At 43.2% G+C, this 17487-nt stretch overlaps 1 long non-coding RNA gene across 1 annotated transcript in view; it reads right to left on the reverse strand.

Moving 5' to 3' along the window:
* The window catches only part of LOC142492133 (uncharacterized), a 36403-nt gene extending 20647 nt beyond the window's left edge, over positions 1–15756 (reverse strand). Inside the window, exon 1 of the long non-coding RNA XR_012800767.1 lies at positions 15688–15756. This is a non-coding gene — a long non-coding RNA (uncharacterized LOC142492133). The remainder of the gene's footprint in view (positions 1–15687) is intronic.
* Positions 15757–17487: the final 1731 nt, after the last annotated feature.

Below are 17487 nucleotides of genomic sequence, written 5' to 3' on the forward strand. Positions count from 1 at the left end.
TCAAAATGTTTTCTGTATTTCCAGAATTTCTGTTTTCAAGTCAGACATTGTCTGATAAAGAGAGGCTGTCGCATTATTATAATATTGTTAACAACAAATCCTAACCTGTATTTTACCAATATCCCACCACTGCCTAAGTGTCTCAAAATCTTTCTTTTGTGTAGTTCAATGTTCCCCAATTTTTTAAAAATGTTTAGCAAATTGCGTGTCTTCCAAAAGCTTAAAGCAGCAGTTTAAAGCAGCTGCCGGTTTTTATTTATTTATTTATTCCCCCTTTAATATGTGCATTAATACAATCCACACAATGATAAGTATTTAGCTAAGTTGTCGATCGATCCGTTCTCCTGTGATTGGTCGGCGAAGATTCAGCTCAGGGTTCACTAAATGGCTGTCAATGCAGCAGAAGAGGGCCAAAAACGGATCATGTGACCAGGCAGTCACTAGATACAAATGGTACACTGCTAGAGAGAGGGCAGGGCTCAAAAAGGGGTGTGCCAGAGCCTGTTTCAGAAGAGGAAGGGGATGTAACTTTGTAAATGATTGCTATAGAAAAAAAAATGCTTGTTAAATTATAATACATTAAAAATGTCATTTAGAGTTGTAAAAAAAAAAACTACAAATATTTTCTCATAGTACAGAACTTATTTATTAAAAAAAACAAAAAACACACATGTGGGATATTGCTTGGTCTGCAGCTTTAACATTAAAATGCCAATAAGAACTTGTACAGTGGCGGCCGCCTTTATCCTAATGCGGCTGGATCCGTGGCGCTCTGATAATCTCGGTCAGATGCGTTTTTTTTGGTCCGGAGTGAATTGCGTTATTTTAGCGCTCGTGATATTAGCATTTTATTCTCGCTGTCTGCAATACTGCAATATCATCTAAAAACTGAGGGGGGCATTCGCGAGCTGTTGTCTTCGAAGTCTAATACTTTAGCAGTTCAACCTACTGTGCGTCAGTACACAGTCTGCGTGTGCGCGTGCAGTAATGGTAAATTTGCATATTTATACATGCATGTGCTGTGCTGTACTGTATGTCTCATTTGAAAATTGTTCAAACGTATAGGCGTGTGGCGTGTGCTGTAACAGTGTCACATTTCGGCATATACAGTACAGCGCTCTCCCCTTGCTCGACCCCGCGCACGCACAGGATAATTTACTGCACTGCAGGATATTTCAACTTCTTATCTTCTCTACAATGTAGTACATCTCTCCCACACCATTCATTTGAACGTGTGTCTTTCTGGTTTCAATCACATTCCTGCTTGACAGCAGATGATTACTGCACATGCACATGTAACTTCACCCACCACTGCTTGCTTGAGTGAGTGAACAAAAAAAAAATTAAAAAAAAATTTTCCTCATTTTTTATTTTTATTTTCTCCACAAGCCTGCAAAAACCATCTTGATATTACAATATTCAATCTGTGCTGTAGCTTTTGACTGCGACCCTGTGCGTTTGACTGCACATGGTTGATTTGTGTGCTTTTTATGTACTGTTTTTGGGGGTGTAGGGATCATATTATTATGATGAACTGCCTTTTGAAATTATGTCATTTCTTTGAACTGCTGCACAGCTAATCCTTCATGCAGCTGTACCCTGTACCCCCCTCCCCCACACACACACACAAGGCTCGCTCAAGGATTTGAAACTCTTATCGACAGACACCTCCACAGAGTCATTCATTTTCTGAAGCTTGCCATGGTGTTCTTAATCCGTCCCTAGCCGAGCGTCACCTCACTGCGCATCCGTGTAATCCTCTTTGAGATGGGAGCTAGCTGATTACTGTGCATGATTCAAACCAACCCTTTGAGGCTTTGTTTACGGTAACGCTTTGGAAAATTCCTTCTCGAATTTGATATGTAAATCTGATTTGCACAGCATTGTGAGAATTGAGAGTTAAAAAAACATTAACTGATTCATGTTGTTTTGTCATTTATTCTATTTCTTTGGTGTACTGTAGATGTGTGTGTGTGTGGGGGGGAGGGGGGTTCTTGTCAATGATTCTGATTATCAAGAATGTAAATAAATATTTATTTTATTTTATCAGGAACCGAAAAAAACAAATATAAAAATAATCATGACTAATACATAATGCAGTCTTTATTAAGTTCTTCTGTCAGATGGAAATTGAGGGCCGGTGGATAAACATGAATAATGCACATTGATAATAATATTAATTAATAATATATAATATATATATACTTATATATATTGTGACATAGTCCAAAGATGTTAGGCAGCTTTCTGCCCCATTTTAGAGCAGAAAGTGCAGGAATAGTTACAAATGATCCGTTCCACAGCTTCCCATTAACTCAGGCAGCTGGATGGAAAATCCAGACCACAGATTACCATGGCTCTAGTTCTCCCTCACCTGCTCTTCTAATCACATGCACAGGTATTTAGAGCAGAGAGGTTTTGCATTTCTCTCGCTCTCTCCTTGGAGCCTGGAGGCTGGGGGTATCGCTGCTCCCCTGCATCCAGTATCGGGGTTGACGGCCCCTCCACGTATCACAGTACCAGAGGATTTGCCTGGACACGGGACCGAGTTCCCACCACGAACAGATAAGACCAAACAAATGTTTACTGCTGTTGCTAAAAGACTGTGCTGTATCTAAGTGACCCTAAATGAGAGAGCATTGTTTTAAGCTGGGGAACCAGGTTAGTTGGCCAGCAGCTGTTAGAGAGACTGATTCTATGTGTAGTTAGATCCCTGAAAGGGATAGGATTTTGTTTATATAATTTGGTTTCTTTTTACTTGAAATAACAGTGTGGGAAATACTGTAACAATGAAATGAGTGAACTGCTGAATGAAAGTATCTGAGTACCTCTAACCTACACATGTTAAAGCTGCAGTACCTTACTTGGATGAAAATAAAGCAGGCAGAAGCCTGAGTTATGCAGCTTAATACTTTGCATGATCCTGTTTTTGTATTAAATAACCCTAGAAGACTGTGTCGGGAAGAACCCAGACAGACGTCAGCACTACAAAAGAGGGGTGTTTGTCACATATGGTGGAGAATGCGGGCAGACACTAAAAAGTCTGTGGGTTTGCAAATAAATGCGGGGGGTTAAAATGGCCGCCCAGCTGAACTAAAGTACAGATGCTATGAGTGAAGTCTGTCCCGCTGTGTATATCAGTTGTGCTTCTAGCATACACAGAGAATGTGCGAAGTGTGGATGCAATAGCACCCTGAACCCAAACAGAAAACCAAAATGTTTTGCTGAAGAAAAAAAAAAAATTTTTTTGCATCTAGCAAGTGCTGTTTGTAAAGCTTATGCCTTTTGCTGAAGTGAGTGAATTTGCAGCTAGCAAGTGCTGTATGTAAGCTGCTGAAGTAAGTGAAATTGCAGCTAGCAAATTGTCCCTGCCGGGTTTCTAAAATGGCCGACGTGAAATGTTTGTTGTGTAATGTACGTAACCATACAAAACAGTGTCCCTTCAGGCCATACTATGATCACGACCCTGGAGGAGAGCCGTACCCACAGATGAATTTAGTATGCTGGGCCTGTCGTGAAGTAGGTCACATGGAAGATGTGTGCCCCAAAATTTTCAAAGACAAACAGCTGCAAAAGCAAGCAACGCCCTGTGAGTGCAAGCAAGATGTGGAAGCTGATAACAGTGAGTGTGTGCCCAGGACCACTGATATCTCTGGAGCTAATAAAGCAAAAAGAAAGAAAACTGTTCCTCAAGTCACAGGGGAAGTGACCGAGCCACTTGAACCTGCACTGTCAGGACATGCGTCAGAAAGGCGCCGAGATGAGCAACAGCCCATAGGGCCTGGCGCAATCGTCCCAGGAATGACGACACGCCTAGAGATGACAAAGGCTACTGCTACCATCATAGGCAGAGAGCCAAGCGAATCAAAGAAAACAATAACTGACTGGAAACTATGCTATGAGATGTCCCAGAAAGATGTGCAAAACTTCATCACAGAGTTGGGGGTTTCTCGGCAAGAGGCTAGCGCGCTTAAAGCAGAGCTGGAAATCTCACGCCATGAGGTCTACGCTCGCAGCACAGAGCTGTGTACATTGAAGAAAACCTATGAGAATACCCTGAGTAATTTAGAGACTGTAAAAAGAGAGAATGTAAGTCTGACACAGAAAAATTCAGACTTGACTGACCAGATCAGTGAAGGTGATGAGAAGCTTCACCAAGCAGAAAAAGTGGAGAAGCAATTGATCCAGGAAAAGTTAGAAATGCAGGAAGCACTGCAGAATACAGAATCAGCGGCGATCCAGGCGACACAAACTGCAGAGCTCCAAAAAATGGAGGCGCTGATGCAAACCCAGAGCAAGCACCAGAAAGAGGTGAAGACCCTGAGGGAGGTCTGGCACGATCAGGTTGAAGAGCTGCAGAAGCAGATGGCTGAGCGCGAGATACAGTGCGCCAAGAGAGAGGAGGTGTCCGTCCGTCAGGTGGTTTGCCTGACACTGCGCTATAAAAGCGAGATGGCCGATATCTACAAGCAGCTGGACCACACGGCAAATGAGGGGGCCCGGCTGCAGCTGGAGCTGGACAAGACCCGGAAGGAGCACCTGCAGCTGCAGGTCAAGAATAGAGAAAATGAAACAGAGTTAAACCTCGCTCTGAAACAGATGACGGACATGGGAGAAGCGGCTAAAGTGGTTCAGTCGGGCTATCAATCCTACCTCCTAACCAAGCAAGCTGTACGTTCCTATACGTGTATCTTCAATGCTGTTGCAATATTACGATTTGCTATAAAGATGAAGTTGGAGAAAGAGATTCCAAGGCTAAAAGAGACACGGTCACAAAAGGAGACCAGGGAACGTAAACACAATGCCCTCACTGATGACAAAGAGGAAGGAGAAAGAATTGACTTTGATTGTGCTGCTGTTATTCCAGAAACAGATAGGCACCCTCCTGAGAATATTCTCCCTGATCTGGGATTCAAAAATCCAGATCCTCAATTTCATTTACGTTGTCCAGAAGATTATCAAACCAGTGGACACACCCAGGACACCACAGAAGATGTTTTAGCCAAGTGGGTGGCAGTTCCTGAAAACACAAACTTGTTGACAGATCCTGATGACGTGGTTAATATGGACTACGTTTGTACAGAGGCAACTAGGTCTCCAAAACCCAAAGGCCTGATAATGGCCACAAAAGGGAAATCAAAGATTGAAAAGAAAAAACAACGAAGGTTAACACGGCGCCTGAATAGTTCCATATCTCACCAATCTGGACCACACTATGGAGCCAAGGAGAATCCGGTCCAAGGGTCTCATCAGAAGCTAAAGAAACAGTCCAGTCATTTGCAGGTTGCAGCGGACTATGAAATAAAGTCAAAGGATGCAATAGACTGGAAGTCAAAAAAAAAAAAATGTTTGGGGGAACTGACCGATTTATTTTTTTTATTACACGTGTGGACTATGTCACGGACACTTAACTTTGCAAATAAGCATTTTTGTCAATATTACAATGTTATATTGGTTCTCTGTGTTGAAAATGTAGCTAAACTACAAATTAATATACAGGGTTGATGGCCCTTAAGATTACAAGGCTGTAGTATAAGAAAAAAAAAAAAAATATTGGTTGCTTACAATATGGAAAAAAAAAAAAAAAAAATGCCCTTTTCGGTTGGTAAATTTATAATGAAGTTCATATTCGTGTCATGTGAATACTTAATGTTGTACTGAGGAGTTAGCTCAAGTATTTCAGGTAGGACGCTCACCCCAGTGAGGTCCATGGCCGCTCACCCCAGTAGGTGTGAGCTGGGGAGGGGGATATGTGACATAGTCCAAAGATGTTAGGCAGCTTTCTGCCCCATTTTAGAGCAGAAAGTGCAGGAATAGTTACAAATGATCCGTTCCACAGCTTCCCATTAACTCAGGCAGCTGGATGGAAAATCCAGACCACAGATTACCATGGCTCTAGTTCTCCCTCACCTGCTCTTCTAATCACATGCACAGGTATTTAGAGCAGAGAGGTTTTGCATTTCTCTCGCTCTCTCCTTGGAGCCTGGAGGCTGGGGGTATCGCTGCTCCCCTGCATCCAGTATCGGGGTTGACGGCCCCTCCACGTATCACAGTACCAGAGGATTTGCCTGGACACGGGACCGAGTTCCCACCACGAACAGATAAGACCAAACAAATGTTTACTGCTGTTGCTAAAAGACTGTGCTGTATCTAAGTGACCCTAAATGAGAGAGCATTGTTTTAAGCTGGGGAACCAGGTTAGTTGGCCAGCAGCTGTTAGAGAGACTGATTCTATGTGTAGTTAGATCCCTGAAAGGGATAGGATTTTGTTTATATAATTTGGTTTCTTTTTACTTGAAATAACAGTGTGGGAAATACTGTAACAATGAAATGAGTGAACTGCTGAATGAAAGTATCTGAGTACCTCTAACCTACACATGTTAAAGCTGCAGTACCTTACTTGGATGAAAATAAAGCAGGCAGAAGCCTGAGTTAAGCAGCTTAATACTTTGCATGATCCTGTTTTTGTATTAAATAACCCTAGAAGACTGTGTCGGGAAGAACCCAGACAGACGTCAGCACTACAAAAGAGGGGCGTTTGTCACAATATATATAGTAATATAATTTTTTCCGTCTTTATCTTCTTCCTCATTCTGTGTACAGTACAGTAGTTCATTGAGAGAGGAGAGGTTTTGTGTACATCATTACTGCTGTTTAAATACTGTACACTTAACTGTACAAACAGTTCACAGACTGTATACGACACCCCCCCTCTCTCCCAGTCCATCCTTTTTTCCTGAAAAGACAAGAAAACAAAAAATTAGTTCAGTTATGGGCATACTGTATTAAGGCATTGTGTGCTGTGCAGTACTGTCGAACTTGTCTATACTGGAACTACTGTATACTGTGACTACTGTTAAATACTTTGTAACCAGATGGCTGGTGCTGCTCTCTCTGGAAATAAATAAATTGAGCAGTTACTGTACTGTAGGTGCATACTGTATTATGGCATTGTGTACTGTATACTGTAGCTACAGTACTCCATATTGGACTACAGTATGCAGTTACCGTAGTACTGTCAAACTAGTCTATACTGGAACTACTGTATACTCTGACTACTAGGAAAGAAAAAATCTGTTCCATACTTATCTGTATCATACTGTACTTACAATACTACAGCACAGTACTTCAGTATACCATACTACCTTCCTGATGCTTGCCCATTACGCGCGATCACAATGGGCAATACAGTCGCAATATGGTCAATATATTTATTGCATCGTTCCACAGTGAGTACATCGTTCCAAAAACTCAGTATGCCTTTCGCCAACTCATCCTTTTTGGAGGGTTTCACGACTTTTCGGATATGGTCCTTCAGCTGATGCCAGACCATTTCGATCGGATTGAAGTCTGGCGATCTGTCATTGGAAAAAAAGGACAATTAGTTTAAGAGATACAGTACACAGTAAAAACAGTGGAAAAAAATGAGACACGGTTACCGCACTTACTCCGCTGGCGTCTTCACCCAGCTGATACCGCGCTCAAGGATATGCGTTGTTGACGCGGTGTGCTTCGGATCATTGTCCTGGTAGAAACGGTGACCATCCGAGAACTCACATGTGATGTATTCCACAATCTCAGGCACAATTTTGTCTTTGGAAGAAAGCTTTATTCATGATTCCTATAACAAGAAAAGAAAAGTGCTCAAAAAACTGCACACTAGTACAGTACAGTGCATAAGGCAAAATTATATTTGATATATTTTACCTTTAAAGATGACAATGCATCCTGGTCCACGCCTAGAGATGGCACCCCACACATGCATCTTCACAGGGTGTTTTGGACGCGGCTTCATAGATATGCGACCTTTTTTGTGGAATGCAAAGGTGGCAAATTGCTCCAGCGATACAGTAGACTCGTCAGTGAAGATGCAATCCTGGAAAGTTTCTCCACTGTCGATCCATGCCTGGGCCTGGACCACTCTCTTGATTTTGTTAACGTCCCTTATCATGGGGTACGCTCTGTAATGACAAGGAAGAAATTATTTTAGAGGTACAGTACAGTTTCTTAAACAACACTTTTACCTCCTGTACTGTCCAGTACTAACCTCAAACGTCCATATTTCCATCCAATTCTGCGTCTCATCTTCTTTATGCTGGTCTCGGATACAGCCAGATTGTAATTTTCCTGCAGAGTGTATTTGACCCTTAATGCACTCTTCTCATCATTCTCCTCACTTATTTTGTCGACCAGAAGAATTGTCTCCCTACAAAGTACAGAAAAACAATCCGGTAAGTTACAGTGCAGTAGGCCACAAGCACAGCACATCCTTTGGTGTAAAAATAGTATACAATGAGATATTGTTCTATTAATATGCAGCAATATAAAAAATATACATATACTGTTATATAAATATACCGAAATAACTAAAATATTAGATACAGTAGATCTACAGTACACAATATATTGTTCTATTAATATGCAGCAATATAATCAATGATAGATATACTGTATTATATAGTTATATAAATATACTTACGCTGTAGTTACCGTTGGTGTCCTCGGGCGTTGTCTGGTTTTTCCGTGTGCATGATAGCACACGGTGGTTGATGGCACAACGAGGCCAGAAGCAGCTAACCAGCGTTGGATATCTGCAATTCGGTGTCCGCTCGTGTACATCTCCTTAATTGTCATGCTGAGATCCTTTGAAATCTTTTTAACAGGCATTGCTGCGAGTAGAAAGTAATACAAACACAAGAATGTATATTCGATGTTTAGTCGATGTGTATTCAATGTGCAGTGAATCCACAAAATGGATGGTGTATTTATACGTTAATGACTCACATTTGCGTACGCCCACTTTCAACACCTGTACCTCGTCGCCATGCATAAAAGGTTACACACTTTGCATAGCCCACCACTCGATGATCTTTATCTGAACTTGCCCTTGTCCAGATACTGCATTGTGCTATCTGCTTCCATGGATCAACCCCGATTCTACGGACGCAGGAAGCCACTCGCCTCTGCCGTGCCTATCACACAGAAAAAGCGAAAGGCGGCAGCCATTTCCACGCCAAGGCCAAAGCGACAGGCTAAGGCCAATAAAGAAAACCTTCTGCTGACCCCAAAGGCTAAGGGTTTTAATAGACGTAAGCCTTATTATGTCAAGAAGCAATACGGTGATGTACACTCAACGCAAAACAAATGGCAGCCAACCCATCGAACCCGCAGACCACTTCCTCCAATACGCTTGGACGATTCTGACGCCGCTCTCCCGGATATCTTCAGCCTGTCTTCTCCACTACTCGTCCTCGACACTGCCGCCCTCCCTCCCGGAAACCCACAGACCATCTTCGCCACTGCTCTTCCACGACACTGCCACAGGTGCCCCTGAAATCCACAGGTCACTTTCTCCATTGCGCTTAGACGACTCTGCCGCTTCTCGCCTGGAAATCCAGAGGTCACTTTCTCCATCCCTCTTCGACGACGCTGCCGCTTCTCCTCTCCCGGAAATCCACAGGTCACCTCCTCCACCCTTCTTCGGTGACGCTGCCACTTCTCTCCATGGAACCCCCATCTCATCCTCCGTAACACCCATCCACCCAGATGTCCACAGCACGCCATGCACAATGCAAGAAGCAGCTCGTTAGACCGGATGCTGAATGGGATAAGTGTGGATATCCCCAGGAACTCTATTGTGCTGGCAAAGATAGATCTGCTTCTGGAGACCATGCTAAATATGGATCAACGGATGCAGAAGATGGATCAACGGATGGAGAAGATGGATCGACGGATGGAGAAGATAGAGACTGACATAGCGGGGATACATAATTTGCTCGGTGTTCATGTCGCTGTATCCCGACGCCGGAGCAGGAGGGTGGCATGGATGTGATGAATGGGACCTAGGACCACCTTCCCTCACCAAGCGCAACCCCTCCACCAGAAGATTTTGTGTACATGTATGCCGTTGAGGAGGAGTATAACATGACAACCCCGTCAAGACCACGCCAGGAGACAACACAGCGACCAAGACAGGAGGAAAGCTTCCTCCCAGACAACCTATCCTCACCCGCCGCCACAAGCACACCCGCTCACAGAAGAACACACGCTTCCAGAACCCAACCTACATTCGCTAGCATCGATACAGTGCCCGACATCATCCTGCGCGATCTGCCACCGGCACTCAGGGAGAAGTATAGGGTGATGAGTGCTGGTGTACCCCACAAGTATGCCTTGTTACTTTTTAAGCACCACGTGTTCTACTTGGTGTACTGCGAGTGGGCCTTCAAAGTGAACTATGAAGGAAATCGCGAAAAAAAGGCGCTTCCTGACAATTTAAGAAAGACCATTCTGGAGGAATTGCGGCGCTTTTTTTCAATTACAGATCCTTTAATGAAAGGCGTTCGAGATGCCATTATTGGCATTTTGCGCCATGCAAGACATCGGCCATGGAAGGACAATCTGGTGGGGTACAAATTTGCGTGAGTGTCCACTGTTGTTTATTTTTTGTAAATGTTTTGTTACAGTCCCCGATGGCAACAAACAGGCACGGTTTTCAAAGGTTACCCTGAAAACTGGGCCTGTTTGCGGCCCTCGAGGACAGGAGTTGTGCAGGCCTGCCTGACCGCTCTGCACACCATCCTACCGTAAATGTTTTGACTTGCTGTTCTTTAATAAAGGAGATGTTGCGTTTTGTATATTTTATGAATAAAGATTTTTTTTTAATAACAACATGTGACTGTAAACCATACTGACTGACTGTAAATGTTTTTACTTTCTGTACATAAATGTTTTAGCTAGCAGTAAACCTGTTGATGTTTTGAATTGCTGTGCAATTAAAATGTTTTTACATTGTACAGTATTTGTAAATAAATGTTTTTGTACTTACTCCACCAATAAAAGAAAATGTTGATTTGTTTTAAATTGTTCCATTGGCTCCTTTGATACTGTAACAAAATACAGTGTTTCTAGAATGTACACTACTGTCCAGGCATACTGTACTGTATACTGTAGGCCTGCTCAGTACTGTACATCACAAGAGTATTAAAAAAAATACAAGACACATACTGTATGTACTGTACTGGTATAGAAGACACATATGTACTGTAATACATGTAGAATAAATGCGTATTTTTTATTTTCTCGGGTTTATTATACAGTATACAGTATATAAAAAAAGCATTGTATACAGTACGGTCTGAAAACATCAGCATACTGTTTCAGGTATTCTATCCTAATCAATAACAACGGCCAATAAACTGTAGACTCCGGTACGTGGGTTTTTTAAATCCGATTCTGCAATGTGCAGGCATTGTTACACAAAGCGATATTATACATCCATATCCATCCGATGACAAAGTTTTATTTTCTGAGGAAAAAATAAATAAAAGTTTTACTGTGATGGTCAGTCCCCCAGAGAAGTTCCCAGTCAGTCCCACCAATAATTTTCTTGGGGGGCGTCTCCTACCGTCGATGTGATGACACGAATATGCGTTTCAAGAAGTTTCCAATGCGCATGCGCCTAGCTTTTCACCAATTGTGCAGTATCTACTGTAGAAGCCGCTCAGCCAATGATATTGCTTACAGGAAAATCGTTTGACTTTTGAATCGCACTGCTATTGATATTTTCAAAATAAAAAAAACAGAATAAAATACGGCAACATTACTCATCATAGAATTTCCCAATCAGCTGGTGCCGGGCCATTGCCAGTCCAGTATTCTTGATCATACACGTCGTTGACAGGGACTACTACTAGGGTGACCACCCGTCCCTCTTTTGCCGGGACAGTCCCGGTTTTTCGAGAGCTGTCCCGGTTTCCTGTGTCCCCCGGAAATGTCCCGGGTTTTCCTCAATGTGTCCCCGTTTTTTTTTTTGTCGCCGGCGGTGCGCGAGTATGTTGCGGTGCGCGAGTCTGCAGCGGCGCTGAGGAGGAGACTGCAGCAGCCTGGCTGGTAAGTATTTTTTTTTTAATGCCAGGGGTTGGGCTTGTGTTACGTGGAAAATGGGTCTTGCTGATTGGATGCGGCACGGCATTGTACAAAGTCGCGGCAGTTTCCTACCTTGCTGGCCAATCCCCTGCGTCCCGGCATTAAGCCCCGCCCCCCGCATCATCCTTCACCAAGGCCCAGCATGTGGGAATGGATGGAAGGAAGGGTGCCATGGGGGGGGGGGGTTTGGGCCAGGGTGCCTGGGGGGGGGGGGGCAGGGCCAGGGTGCCTGGGGGTGGGGGGCAGGGCCGGCATGCCTGGTGGGGGGGCAGGACCGGGGTGCCTTGGGGCAGACCACAGGGGGCAGGGCCAGCGTGCCTTGGGGCGGGCCGTGGGGGCAGAACCAGCATGCCTGGGGGGGTCAGGACCAGAGTGCCTGGGGCGGGGGGCAGGACCAGGGTGCCTGGGGGCGGGGGGCAGGACCAGAGTGCCTGGGGGTCGGGGGGCAGGACCAGGGTGCCTGGGGGCGGGGGGCAGGGCCAGGGTGCCTGGGGGCGGGGCTTCCGCTTCCTGCGGCAGAGCACACGTGGTGTGTGTCTCTGCCTGCTCCTGGCTCCTCTGCGCGGTGTCCCCCCCTCTGCCCGCTCCTCACTCCTCTGCGCAGTGTCTCCCCCCCCTCTGCCCACCCGGGGTGATATGAGGTGGGTTTTTGATCCGTTGCCTCCTGCCCTGGCGCTCTCTTCCCCTACGGTCCCCTTGGTGCGGGAGATGGGCGCGGTGGCGGGCAGTGGTGGCTGCGCGGTGTCCCCCCATTCTGCCCCGGGAACCCGTGGCTGCCCGCCGGGGGGGGGGGGGGGGCGGCACACACACACACACACACACACACACACACACACACACACACACACACACACACACACACACACACACACACACACACACACACACACACACACACACGTAACAAGGACTAATGGTAATAAAGTATAAGTGTACTACAATAAATAAACTGTTATGTAAAAAAAAAAAAAAGGTCCCGGTTTTTCATTTTCAAAATCTGGTCACCCTAACTACTACTACCAATCGCTTTGGTACATGCAAGCTTGCTCGAAACTATACGGCTCAGGCTGCAGGTATCCGTGCGTGGACAGACAGCAAGGGTTGTTAGTGACGGTCGGACCGTTATTGGAAGCCGGTGCTGGTGCTGGCGCATTGCTTGCCAGCGACTGTCGTTTCTTAGTTGGTTTTAACATAACCTTTCGCCTTTTGCTGTCTGCATGATCATAGATACAGGAAAAACCCGGTGATACACACCAATACCCTCCAATAAATTCGGGATCAATACGATAAAAACATGGATCGCTACATAACTTTTTCCTTATTGCACGCTTCCACACATGAGGAGCTGGCGAAAATTTGTAAAAGTCATAGTTTTCGATAAAATACTGATAAATTTGAACAACTGTTGCCATCTTATTATCTGTTGCATTAATCGCGGCCCATATTAAATAAGCGTTCGTTCTGTCGGGTTTTTGGAACACGGGATGCACTTGTGCACTCATGGTGGGAATCTCTGGACAATAACCAGACCAGAAACTGGTGCTTGTTTTTCTTTAATATGAAAAGCCTAAATTGATACATTATTGTAACTTCTTCCTTCAGTCCCAAGGCCAATTTACAATAGACCACTGTGGTATCTTTTTTAAACGAAACACCTGCAAGTCGACACATTACTGAAGCGCATGCGCATTACAATTCATGAATATCTGCCATCTGGTGGACACGCGAAGAATTACAACCTATTAAATCCGAACCATTCTCAATAAACGCATCAACTGCGCGTCAACCGCGCATGAACCGCGGCTGAGAATGCAACATGAACCCGGTGAAGTGCGTAGCATTCGAAAAAAAATCCCGGAAAAATGCGGAGATGTTGGAGAATAAAAGGGGGCGCGACAGTATGCTTTACGGATAATAGAGACAAATTACAACAAGCCATATGATGATCAGAAAAACTGGTTGGTATAATTTTACATCAACGCACCTTAAAAACTGGCAAGTAACATACATATACATGGTCACGTCTTGCCACGGAGACATAATTACAATGAACTTTTAACCAAATATATTGCTTAGCACCAGGATTCACATTTCTACAAGTATCAACCAGAGAAAACATTTGCAACAAAGCGATGAACTCACTGGAAGACTGAGGGTGTGACTCTATGATCCCTGTCTATTAAAGGATTTTCTGTACAGTTAAAATCTAAAATGATGACCTCATCCTGCTTACAAGTAGATACCGGTTATAAATCACTTAAAATCTGCAAAAAAACAAGGCGATCTCTCCCAGTAACTAGTGCATAAATATTAATAAAAGCAAAACTATGTCCTTTATGGTAGCATCTACCTTCAATCAACGTCCCTTTATAATCTCATTCATAGAAACATTGCATGTTAGCACACCTGGGGCAAATAAAACAGCCACTCCTGCACTTGTGTTTGTACCATGACAGGAAACAATCTCCCCTTTCCACTCCTTAACCCAATCAGGATGATTGTTATCATCAGTGTGTGTCTCTTGCAAAAAAAGAACATTTAACTTTTTGAGTAATAAACTCAAAGTTGCCCTCTTATTAAGATCTCGTCCACCATTGATATTTAATGTCCCAATTTGGCGTTTTTGCATTGCGAAAGAGGAAAAAACACACTGCGAGCAAAAAAACGTCAATTAAAGAAAAAAGAAAATCCGAAATAATAGCCATGATTCTTCCATCATTCAAAAACAACAGTATTTACCTTGCAATCCATTTTTTTACATTTTGCAATAACTTTTTTAAACTATATCGTTTTTGTTTATCAATATCTAACAGAGAACCTTTCTTCAAAATGTGATTCCCTGAGTCTAGAAACAACTGCAAATCAGGGAAATAATCCTGCACTTTAACACCCCGCCTGGCCTTAGGAAACCTCTCACTACAGTACTTACAAATGGGGAAACGTTAGACAGAGTAACTTTAAGTGATGGACTGGCTAACGGCAGAACAGTAAACAAACAGCAATCAATATGTAACCCTTGCACAATAGGAAAATGTACAAGTACTGCTCATAAAAACTACTACAGCTTTATTCATTCGGGAATCTGATTTCAAAACCTACAATTTCCCCCCCACACACATTTTTCCACAGAAATATAACAAACTGACAAATAGTCTGCTATGTAAAAAAAAACTAAAAAAAAAACCAATAAAAAAAAGATATAATGTAGACCAAATAAGAGAAAAAGTTTGAAAAAGAAACATTCACTCACTCCAACACTCCAACCCAGCACACACACACACGCGCACCTATATTGTGCACTTTCATAAGCAAATAACACAGCATCACTAATACCTGACTCCAAGTGATTATATTAAATAATAGGATAAAAACAGTAAAAAAAACACACATCAGTTCTCCAATACAAGAAAGAAGAAAGATCACCCTGTGAATGACCACAATAAGGAAGAGTAAATGCAATGGATAATAAGTCCAAAGATAGTTGCCCCTCAATGAGAGGGAAACAATAGAAAAGTTCCTTAATGTGTAGTTTGATAATACAGCCTCTTAGGTCCACTGCTGTTTTTAGTCCCCACTCGTACCAGCGTTTCAGAGGGAGCTGCAGATTTAAAAGTACTGCAGTTTATCCATAGGTAGTTATAGTCTGAATAACATTCAGTGATTCAAAAGTGGTGTAACAGTTCTATGGTATTTCCATGCTAGCCAGTGTATTTCATGGGGACCAATAGCCAGATGACACAATAATGGGAAGTAACTCACCACACCTCTCCGTCCGAAGTATCCCCACGCTGACCGGCAGCGTCCCTGGTGTTAGTGCTTGGAAACCTGTGTCTGCGAATGCCGCTGGTGACACTGTTCTGGATATTAATAGTTCTCCCAGTATAGCAGCTGGTAGAGGGCACACAATGATCTTCTGGTTTAAAACAGCAGGGCTTGGCATCAGGTTAATGTACTCTCCAAAACAAGAGGAGCGGGGGACTGTACAAAAAATAGGAATACTATATTGAGTAGTAACGTCAGTGAAATAGTGTACACATATAGAAAAAACCCTCCAATTGTCCTACTCACAATGTTGGGGGGTATTAAAGGCAGGATCCAAATCAGTGGCAATACTTCTAATCTTGGTTATAAAGTGGGTGATTCGGTGATGTGCTCATGTGAAAAAATACTACACAGCAATTGTGTAGAAAGTAACATACATTTTTACCACATAAACTTCCAAATAAAGGCTTACATCAGCTCAGATATGGTGGATGTCGAGCGGACAGTGAGACTGCAGCTTACCGGGTCCATGGGACATCATATACACCAATGCCTGTATATATCTGAGCTGATGTATGCCTTGATTTGGAAGTTTATGTGGTAAGAATCCCTGATGAAGTCATGTTGATGACGAAACACGTAGGGCGTGGTCTAATTGTGTGGCTGATACTCACATAGCGGACAGTACAGAGGCTGTGTATGAGCTCCTGTGGCTCCCCATGATTCAGATTGAACAGTAATACATTTGCTTGTACGGACTTTGAATCACTTGTATCCGGAGGGACATTCTTGCCGAGTGCACAGGGGAGCAGGTTCCGCTTCACGTGGAGGAGCGACGTCGGAGAACGCTGGGATCTCGTGGTGTGCTGAGAGGACCTCGTTGTTGGCGATTGAGATCCAATCTCATACACGCTTATTTTATTACTACCTTTGTGAGTGGGCATTTGAATGAGTTCATGTTCCATAAAATATAATTTTTTTAGACGTTAATACACTAGGTGTGCGCCTGTTTGTTTTTTCTTTCTATAGATCTCTGTCAGAGATTGGTGATCCCTTATTCGGGCTGCAGACACTTTGGTGGATTACATTTTGGAACTGGACTGTACTCATCTATTGGTCCTATTATTTTATTATCTTATTATTTTTTTTAAATTTAAATGTATTAAATGTATTGAGTTTTAATATTTTAGATGTTTCATATATATTTTAGGGACCAGAGGTTAGAGTAGCTATAATACACACGTTACCTTGAATTAATTATATATTGCCCTGTTAGGTATATTATTTGTCTAGCCTATAGTTAGTTGGTTCTTTTTATTTATACCAGCTTTGTATTTAGGGTATATAATAGGCGCTACTTCATAGTTTATATATATATCTATATATATATCTATATATATAGATATATATATAGATATATATATATACCAACTGTAAATATTACTGTATGTTCATTTGCTTGTCTTAGACAGGTCTGCAACCCTGTCTTTCCCCATTATCGCCCAGCATACAGCACTTCCACTGCAGCAAGGGATTCTGGGAAATGACATGCAAATGAGCACTCAGTGCCACCTTTTGTCTCAAGCTCATATTACACAAGCAAATCCTCAAGCCAATGCTTGCTGTTTTAAACACAGCTTTTAGACAGAGGCTGGGATGAGGTGCAAAGCCATTAAACCCACTCACAGACATGTTTCAACCTTGATAGGTATCATCAGTGTGAGGTTGGTTGTAATGGCTAAGCCATATATTCATGTAGAGGTATCATTGTAGAGGGAGAAAGGGAGTGGCCCGGGA

The sequence above is a fragment of the Ascaphus truei genome, chromosome 4 (assembly GCF_040206685.1).
Source record: "Ascaphus truei isolate aAscTru1 chromosome 4, aAscTru1.hap1, whole genome shotgun sequence".
Classification (NCBI taxonomy): Eukaryota; Metazoa; Chordata; class Amphibia; order Anura; family Ascaphidae; genus Ascaphus; species Ascaphus truei.